We start from the raw sequence: 9,668 nt of genomic DNA on the forward strand, positions 1-9,668 counted from the left end.
CCGCAGCCCCAAGCCGCCGCCTTAGCCGCGCCGCCGCCGCCATAGCCGCCCCACCCCGCGCCCCTCACCCGCCGCCTCCGCCCTATAGCCGCCGCCGCCGCCGCCCTATAGCCGCCGTCGCCGCCGTTCGCCGGAGCCTCGCCGAGGTTGTCCCGCGCCGCGTCTCTTTTTCTCCCCTCGGTTCAGTTTTTCTTCTAAACTGTTCCGGTTCTTTCTTAACCGTTCCGGTTTTCTCTCGCTTTTTGTTTCAGTTTTCTTTTCCGAAAACCCTAGATCGGTTTTCGTTCTTCTTTCGGACCATTCGTCTCAACGAACGTGATCACCGATTATTCCCCGGTTAACAACGCCCGTTCGTTTAACCGTTCGTCTCTTTCTTTTCGTCGGATTTATTCCGCGATCATGATCTCAGATCCGATCTTCGTTCTAGTCTTTCTTCTCGCTTGTTTATCGGAATCAGGTGATTCAAGCACCTGGAGTTTCGTTTCGAAACCGCCGTTCCGTCTAATCAACTTAAACAAGTTTTTGCCCCGGTAAAATTTGACCTAGTTTCAACTTGCTAGAACTGAGTTGTTTTCTTCCGCCGTTTGTTTTCCGTTTCTTTGTTCGGTTCATTCTTTCTTTGCAACCGGAGTTCTTAAGTTGAACTTCCTGGTTCTTTGTCCTGTTCGAGTTTTACCTGTGCATTAGATGAGTACTTATTGTATGCTTGTTGTTTGTCTGCGATAGATCACCCGGATTGCGCCGCTTGTTACTTCGAAACCCTAGGTCTCGCAGATCATCAGCAAGGCAAGTAACACTTTGATCATACCTTTTCTACAACCCATGTTTTATTGCATTAGATCAATCCTCTCATATTGCATGATTAGGATCTAATTAAACTGTGGGATGGGAAGTAGATGAGGTAGTACCTATCACCTGTATTATTATGAAACCTTTGGGAGTTACTTCTACGTTTGCTTATTATGCCATGCTATGCTAGTAGACGTGGATTGGGTGAGTGATATCCATGACAGATGTGAGTTGATAATTTTAGTGGTTTATCTAAGGTGGCAACTTAAACACACATCTGGGTGGATTGAGGCACCTGATGTCTATCAGGACTTGCCTGTTTTATTTTGGACCGCCACCCAGGCTCAAAGGGATCATAAGATCATTCATGCTAGAAACTTCCGTGTGCAGCCACATGCTACTATGGGCTCTGGCATAGTCGACTAAGTTGTGCGAACTCTTACGGGGTGGACTAGCAGATGTAGGGGTTGTAGGTGGTACGGTCTACCCCACATGTAAGGTGCTAGTGCTTCTGAAAGACTATGTCTCGGTCATCCGTTTCTCAAACACCATGTAGTGCAAGAAAACAAACGGAGGCGATCGAGTCATGTGGGGAAAAGTGCGCAAACCTCTGCAGAGTGTACAAACTAATCATGATTAGCCGTGTCCCCGGTTATGGACAACTTGAGTATCTAGTACTTGAATATCATGTGAATCTCAACATGTTACTTCAAATTAATGTTGTTGGGTTTTAACTGTTCACTTAATTGGGATCGGAATGCTGTCAACCATTCTCGATGTTTAACAACTACCATGATAGTTAAATAAATTTATTCCTTTGCAGTAGGGAAAAACTGGCTTTATGCAAAACTGTAACCATAGAGCTTTCCACCAGCCATATATGCATATAGTATAGCTGTTTCATTCCATTACTCTCTATGTGTTACATTGCCAGCATATTCCATGTGCTGACCCGTTTTCGGGCTGCAACTTCTCATGTTGCAGACTTTTCAGAAGACGAATAAGGTGTTTTTAGGTCGTGGCCCTATACTCAGTGATGCCGTTGGAGTTGATGGACCCATTTATCTTCCGAGTCTTCCGCTGTCATCGTTATTAGATGGCCTTAAGCCATATTTATTGTAATAAGTTCTCTTTGAGACAACGATGTAATAAGTGTGTGATTGCCACTCTGCTATAAATCCTTCGATGTACTGTGTGGTGTCAGCATTACTGATCCAGGGATGACACCTGAGCACAGAGCACTTGATCCATTTGGGTCGGGTCGCTACAATATGGCCAATATCATCTTGCGCCTTTTGATCTCCATCTTCGAGGCGCGGCATGAACACCATCGTCACCGGCATGACACCATGATCTCCATCATCATGATCTCCATCATCGTGTCTTCATGAAGTTACTTCGCCAACTATTACTTCTACTACTATGGCTAACGGTTAGCAATAAAGTAAAGTAATTACATGGCGTTTTCATTGACACGCGGGTCATAAATAAATTAAGACAACTCCTATGGCTCCTGCCGGTTGTCATACTCATCGACATGCAAGTCGTGATTCCTATTACAAGAACATGATCAATCTCATACATCACATATATCATTCATCCCATCCTTTTGGCCAGATCACATCACATAGCATACCCTGCAAAAACAAGTTAGACGTCCTCTAATTGTTGTTGCATGTTTTACGTGGCTGCTATGGGTTTCTAGCAAGAACATTTCTTACCTACGCAAAACCACAATAGTGATATGCCAATTTCTATTTACCCTTCATAAGGACCCTTTCCATCGAATCCGATCCGACTAAACTGGGAGAGACAGACACCCGCTAGCCACCTTATGCATCAAGTACATGTCAGTCGGTGGAACCTGTCTCACGTAAGTGTACATGTAAGGTCGGTCCAGGCCGCTTCATCCCACAATGCCGCCGAATCAAGATAATACTAGTAACAGCAAGCAAATTGAACAAATCATCGCCCACAACTACTTTGTGTTCTACTCGTGCATCGAATCTACGCATAGACTAGCTCATGATGCCACTGTTGGGGAACGTAGCAATAATTCAAAATTTTCCTACGTGTCACCAAGATCAATCTAGGAGATGCTAGCAATGAGAGAGAGGGAGTGCATCTTCATACCCTTGAAGATCGCTAAGAGGAAGCGTTACAAGAACGTGGTTGATGGAGTCATACTCGCGGCGATTCAAATCGCGGAAGATCCGATCTAGCGCCGAATGGACGGCGCCTCCGCGTTCAACACACGTACAGCCCGGGGACGTCTCCTCCTTCTTGATCCAGCAAGGGGAGAGGAGAAGTTGAGGGAGAACTCTGGCAGCACGACGGAGTGGTGGTGGAGCTCGTGGTATTCCTGCAGGGCTTCGCCAAGCTCTACAGAGGAGAAGGAAGAGTTGGAGGAGGGAGGGGCTGCGCCAGGGAAGGGGTGCGGCTGCCCTCTCTCTCCCTCACTATATATAGGGGGAAGGGGGGTGGAGGAGGCACCCTAGGGTTCCCTAGGGGAGGGGCAGCGGCCATAGGGGAAACCCTAGATGGGTTTGGCCGCCCCCACCCCTAGGAAACTTGCCCCCAAGACGGGAGGGGTGGCTGCCCTAGGGGAGGCGCCCCCACCTCTCCAAGTTATGTGAGATGGGGTGGGAGGGGTGCTCAGCCCCTTAGTGGGCTGATGTGCCCCCTCCCCTTGGCCCATAAGGCCCCCCAACGCTTGTCGGGGCCTCCGAAACCACTTTCGGACACGCTGGTCGTCACCTGGTACCCCTGGAACAATTCCGGACTCCAATACCATTCGTCCAATATATCGATCTTCACCTCCGGACCATTCCAGAACTCCTCGTCACATCCAGGATCTCATCCGGGACTTCGAACAACCTTCGGTAACCACATACTATTTCCCATAACAACTCCAGCGTCACCGAACCTTAAGTGTGTAGACCCTACGGGTTCGGGAACCATGCAGACATGACCGAGACATCTCTCCGGCCAATAACCAATAGCGGGATCTGTATACCCATATTGGCTCCCACATGTTCCATGATGATCTCATCGGATGAACCACGATGTCGGGGATTCAATCAATCCCGTATACAATTCCCTTTGTCTATCGGTATGTTACTTGCCCGAGATTCGATCGTCGGTATCCCCATACCTTGTTCAATCTCGTTACTGGCAAGTCTCTTTACTCGTTCCGTAATGCATGATCCCGTGGCTAACTCATTAGTCACATTGAGCTCATTATGATGATTCATTACCGAGTGGGCCCAGAGATACCTCTCCATCACACAGAGTGACAAATCCTAGTCTCGATACGTGCCAACTCAACAGACACTTTCGGAGATACCCGTAGTGTGCCTTTATAGCCACCCAGTTACGTTGTGACATTTGGCACACCCAAAGCATTCCTACGGTATCCGGGAGTTGCACAATCTCATGGTCTAAGGAAATGATACTTGACATTAGAAAAGCTTTAGCAGACGAACTATATGATCGTGTGCTATGCTTAGGATTGGGTCTTGTCCATCACATCATTCTCCTAATGATGTGATCCCATTATCAACGGCATCCAATGTCCATGGTCAGAAAACCATAAGCATCTATTGATCAACGAGCTAGTCAACTAGAGGCTTACTAGGGACATGTTGTGGTCTATGTATTCACACATGTATTACGGTTTCCAGTTAATACAATTATAGCATGAACAATAGACAATTATCATGAACAAGGAAATACAATAATAACCATTTTATTATTGCCTCTAGGGCATATTTCCAACATAAGTATGGAGTGTCGAACCCACGAGGAGCTAAAGGGAAGATCAATATTCTCTCAAGCCCTATCTGCCACTGATACGACTCTACGTACACCGAACGTTTGCTTCCAACTAGAAACGAGAAAGAAAACTATGTTGTGGGTATGAAGAGGATAACTTTACATGATATCGGTGTAACACCCCAGATGTATCATTTCCCAATATTGGCAACATATCCAACTTTCAACCTGATCAATTCCATTTAGGGCCCTTTCATTTTGGGTCATTTTGTTGTTTTTTCTAGCATTATTGTTGGTTGCCATGTCATCATCATATATTGCACATTCATCTCTTTGCATTGACATGCTTACCTTTTCATAGTGTTGCATTGTGCTTGTCATGTTGCATTTCATCGTAATCATCATGTGTATTGTCATATTCATGCATGTTGTTTTGTTGCATGCTCCATGTATGGTTCTTGCACCATCACTCCTCCTTCCTTCCCTTTCTTCCATTTTTGCAAGTGCCACTGTGCCCTCCACCATAAATGTTCAACTTTGCCTCAATATTATGTCACCATGTCCTAAACCTCTCTGCCAAGTTTCATCCCTTTTGGACTTGAGTTGGTTAGGTTCAAAAATGCCTCAAGTTTGAATATAATTCAAACTTGTTTTATTTTTCTACCTAAAAAATGCCCAACTCAATTTATTCAGATAGTACACATTTTCAGGATCATGAGAATATTTCTATATTTCTCTAGCTCCTCTCTTTTTCTCCTGCTCTTTTCCTTTTGTTTTTCTGTCTGAAGAAATGGAAAAGGAAAAGAGAGCAGCAGCAGCCAGCCCAGCAACACCACAACCACCTGGTCCTCCCAGCAGCAGCCCACTAGGCGCAGTCCTCCTGGCCTTCCAACCTCCCGCAGCCCACCTGACCGCAAGCCACAGGGTCGTCCCCTACCTCTATACGGCGCACATCCAGGGGCACCACGTCGCCCGCCTCTATGATTTGACGGCCGGAGTTCCTCCCTACGCCCTATAAAACCTGCCTCTCGAACCCTAGGATCCTCCTCCTTCCATTTTCCCCTCCCCCTCCACTTTCCGCCGCCAGGACACCATGTCCTTCTCCGCCTCCATGACCGAGAGGAGCTCAGGTACCTCTCCGGCGTGAGGAGCGGCGTCGCCGCATACGCCTACGTCCGCGAGGAGCACCGCATCCATCTCCGCCAACCGAAACCGCAACGCAAGGCTAAGGCCTCTCCTTCCATGACGTCCTCTTTATCGACTTCTTGATTGGGTCTCTCCACCACTGGCAGCCAGCGCTTCTCGTCGTCGTTCCCGTCGCTTCCCCGACCACACCGCCGACGCCTACAGACCCACAGTGACGATTCGCGCCTCCTCACTCTCTTGTACCGAGGCATTTCATCGTAGTAGTCTCCGATCCGAGAAGCTCCGTGTTCATTCGCCATGAACATCCATGGCAGCAAGCTCAAGCTTCTGCCTTGGGTCCCTATGCAGCCTCTTGTGCTCATGCAGGGCACACACGCCACGCCCGCATGCAACCCCGCATGCCCTCTTCTCTCCCCAGGGCCTGGCTAGCACTGGCCAGCGGAGTTGCTTACCGATCCATGTACGCCATAGCCCTCTGTAGTCGCCACCTCGCTTGGGTTCGCCACCGGCAGCTTCCTCTGTAGGTTGGTCGAGTTCATGGTAGATCCAGGTTTCCTTATCTATTCAGAGAGGGTCGAACTCTTATCTTTGCACAAACACACCACCAGCCGAGATGGTCAATGCCCGTGCTCAGCAACTAGGGCGTACTGGGTTTGAATCACAGTCGCGCGCCTTTTGTTTTCCCTTTATTTTGCTCTTCTTTCGTGGTGCTGACAGGTAGGCCCCACTGGCCATACACTCACACTCCCAGGACCCACCAGCCATACTCTCAAGCCCCCCTGTTTCCTTTTCTTTTATTTAATTCCGGCGAATATTCCAAATCAGGCAAAGGAATCTTTCCATTTCGGTCAAGCCCATTTCTAGACATTTCCTATTAGGTAAACATGCCATTTCTGTAATATTCCATTTAGGATAGTTTTTAACTTATTGCACTTGTGATGATTTTGCCATCATAATCTGTTTTTGCCATGCTCTATTTTCTGCTAAGTCTGAAACTGTTAATAAAACTTGCTATGTTTACATGGGTGCCATCATATCTTCTGTGCATTTTTGGCTCATGATCAGTAAGAGACTTTTGATCTATGCTTTTAGTAGATTCATGCCATGCCTTGTATTGCTATGATATGTTCCTGTAGCATGTTGTTGGCTTGCTCTAAACATGGCTTCCCGGTGTTGTTTTTGACATGTTAGTATTTTCACAAAGTCCTTGAAACTGATATCTTTTGCACTTTTGCCTTGCTTGTTTGAACCTACATGTTAGTGTGTTTTAGCCATAGCTCAGTGTTCATGTTTTGTCAAGCATCTCTTGTACATCACTGCCTTATGCTGTGTTGTAGCATCGTGCTGTTAATTACAGTTTTGCACCATCCTTGTTTTGCTTGCCATTTGCAAACCGTGCCTTCGTTATAGTGATCTTTATATCGATTTCAACCGAAATCAACTCATATTTCCAGCGGCACACTTGGTTTGCCAAGTTGATGCCTTGTTCATTATTTCCCTTCTGGAGCATGCATATTCATTGCATATCATGTCTCGCATATCATGCCATGTTTTGCATCATGTTGCTTGTGCATTGCATCGTGATTGATTGTTGGTCCTTTGCTTGTGTTCTCGCCTTGGGTAGAGCCGGGTGATGAGTACATGACCGAGGAACCTGTTGAGTACGCTAACAAGGAACAAGCTTTCGACAACTCTGAGAACTTTGCAGGTAAGATGACCATACCCTCGAAATCACTTCTATCTCTGCTTGCTAGTTGTTTGCTCTATTGCTATGTCGCGCTACCTACCACTTGCTATATCATGCCTCCCATATTGCCATGTCAAGCCTCTAACCCACCTTTCCTAGCAAACCGTTGTTTGGCTATGTTACCGCTTTGCTCAGCCCCTCTTATAGCGTTGTTAGTTGCAGGTGAAGATGAAGTTTGTTCCTTGTTGGAACATGAATATTGTTGGGATATCATTATTATCTATTATTTACTTTAATGCATCTATATACTTGGTAAAGGGTGGAAGGCTCGGCCTTACCCCTAGTGTTTTGTTCCACTCTTGCCGCCCTTGTTTCCGTCATACCGGAGTTATGTTCCCTGATTTTGCGTTCCTTACACGGTTGGGTGTTATGGGAACCCCTTGACAGTTCGCTTTGAATAAAACTCCTCCAGCAAGGCCCAACCTTGGTTTTACCATTTTCCACCTAAGACTTTTCCCTTTGGTTCCATAGACTCAAGGGTCATCTTTATTTCAAATCCCCGGGCCAGTGCTCCTCTGAGTATTGGTCCAAAACAGAGCCACTTGTAGCGCCACCTCGGGGAAACTTGAGGGTTGGTTTTAGTTGTACATAGTGTTCATCCGGTGTGCCCTGAGAATGAGATATGTGCAGCTCCTATCGGGATTTGTCGGCACATCCGGGCGACTTTGCTGGTCTTGTTTTACCATTGTTGAAATGTCTTGTAACCGGGATTCTGAGACTGATCGGGTCTTCCCGGGAGAAGGAATATCCTTCGTTGACCGTGAGAGCTTGTGATGGGCTAAGTTGGGACACCCCTGCAGGGTTTTGAACTTTCGAAAGCCGTGCCCGCGGTTATGGGCAGATGGGAATTTGTTAATATTCGGTTGTACAGAACTTGACACTTAACTTATATAAAATGAATCAACCGCATGTGTAGCCGTGATGGTCTCTTTTCGGCGGATTCCGGGAAGAGAACACGGTCTTATGTTATGCTTGAACGTAAGTAGTTTCAGGATCACTTCTTGATCACTTATAGCTTCTCGAACGTGTGTTGCTTCTCTTCTCGCTCTCTTTTGCGTAAGTTAGCCACCATATATTCTTAGAGATTTGCTGCAACTCCACCTCACTACCCTGTCCTACCCTTAAGCTTAAATAGTCTAGATCTCGCAAGTGTGAGATTACCGAGTCCTCGTGACTCACAGATACTTCCAAACAGATGCAGGTGCCGATGATGACAGGGCAGGGGATGCTACCGAACTCAAGTGGGAGTTCGATGAGGATTCGGGCCGTTACTATGTTTCCTTTCCTAGTGATCAATAATGGAGCCCACTTGGGACGATCGGGGATCTAGCATTTGGGGTTGTCTTTCTTTATTTTGGTTCCGTAGTAGGACCTTTGATTGTACCTTGGATGTTGTATGGATTATTTATGTATTGTGTGAAGTGGCGATTGTAAGCCGACTCTTTACCCCTTTCTTATTCAGTACATGGGATGTGTAAAGATTACCCCTCTTGCGACAGACCTACCATGCGTCTATGCCTCTAAGTCATGCCCCGACACGTGGGAGATATAGCCGCATTGTGGGTTCTCTCGCATGATGAACTTCATCGTTAACCCTTACACAAATGATTTCGTCCTGGTGTATCTCGATGATATTTTGGTCTTTTCCGAGAATAAGGAGGATCATGCCAAGCATTTGAGATTGGTACTCGACAAACTCAGAGAGCATCAATTCTATGCGAAGTTTTCCAAGTGTGAGTTCTGGCTTGATGAGGTTCTCTACCTTCGTCATATCATCTCCGCCAAGGGCATCGCTGTTAATCATGAGAAGGTGTCTGCAATTGTGAATTGGGAACCTCCTCAGAATGTCAAGCAGCTCCGCAGTTTTCTTGGGCTTGCAAGCTATTGTCGAAGATTCGTTGAGAACTTCTCTAAGATTGCAAAGCCTCTTTCCAACCTCCTCCAGAAGAATGCCAAGTATGTCTGGACGCCTGAATGTGACGTTGCTTTCAACACCCTCAAAGAGAAGCTGGTCACAACTCCTGTCTTGACTCCTTCTGATGAATCCAAGCCATTTGAAGTTTTCTGTGATGCCTCCTTACAAGGTCTCGGTGCTGTGTTAGTGCAAGAGAAGAAAGTTGTGGCCTATACCTATCGCCAGTTGAAGCCCAATGAAAGGAACTACCCCACTCATGACCTTGAGTTGGCGGCAGTTGTCCATGCATTATTAATG

This window comes from Triticum dicoccoides, chromosome 4A, assembly GCF_002162155.2.
Source record: "Triticum dicoccoides isolate Atlit2015 ecotype Zavitan chromosome 4A, WEW_v2.0, whole genome shotgun sequence".
Taxonomy (NCBI): Eukaryota; Viridiplantae; Streptophyta; class Magnoliopsida; order Poales; family Poaceae; genus Triticum; species Triticum dicoccoides.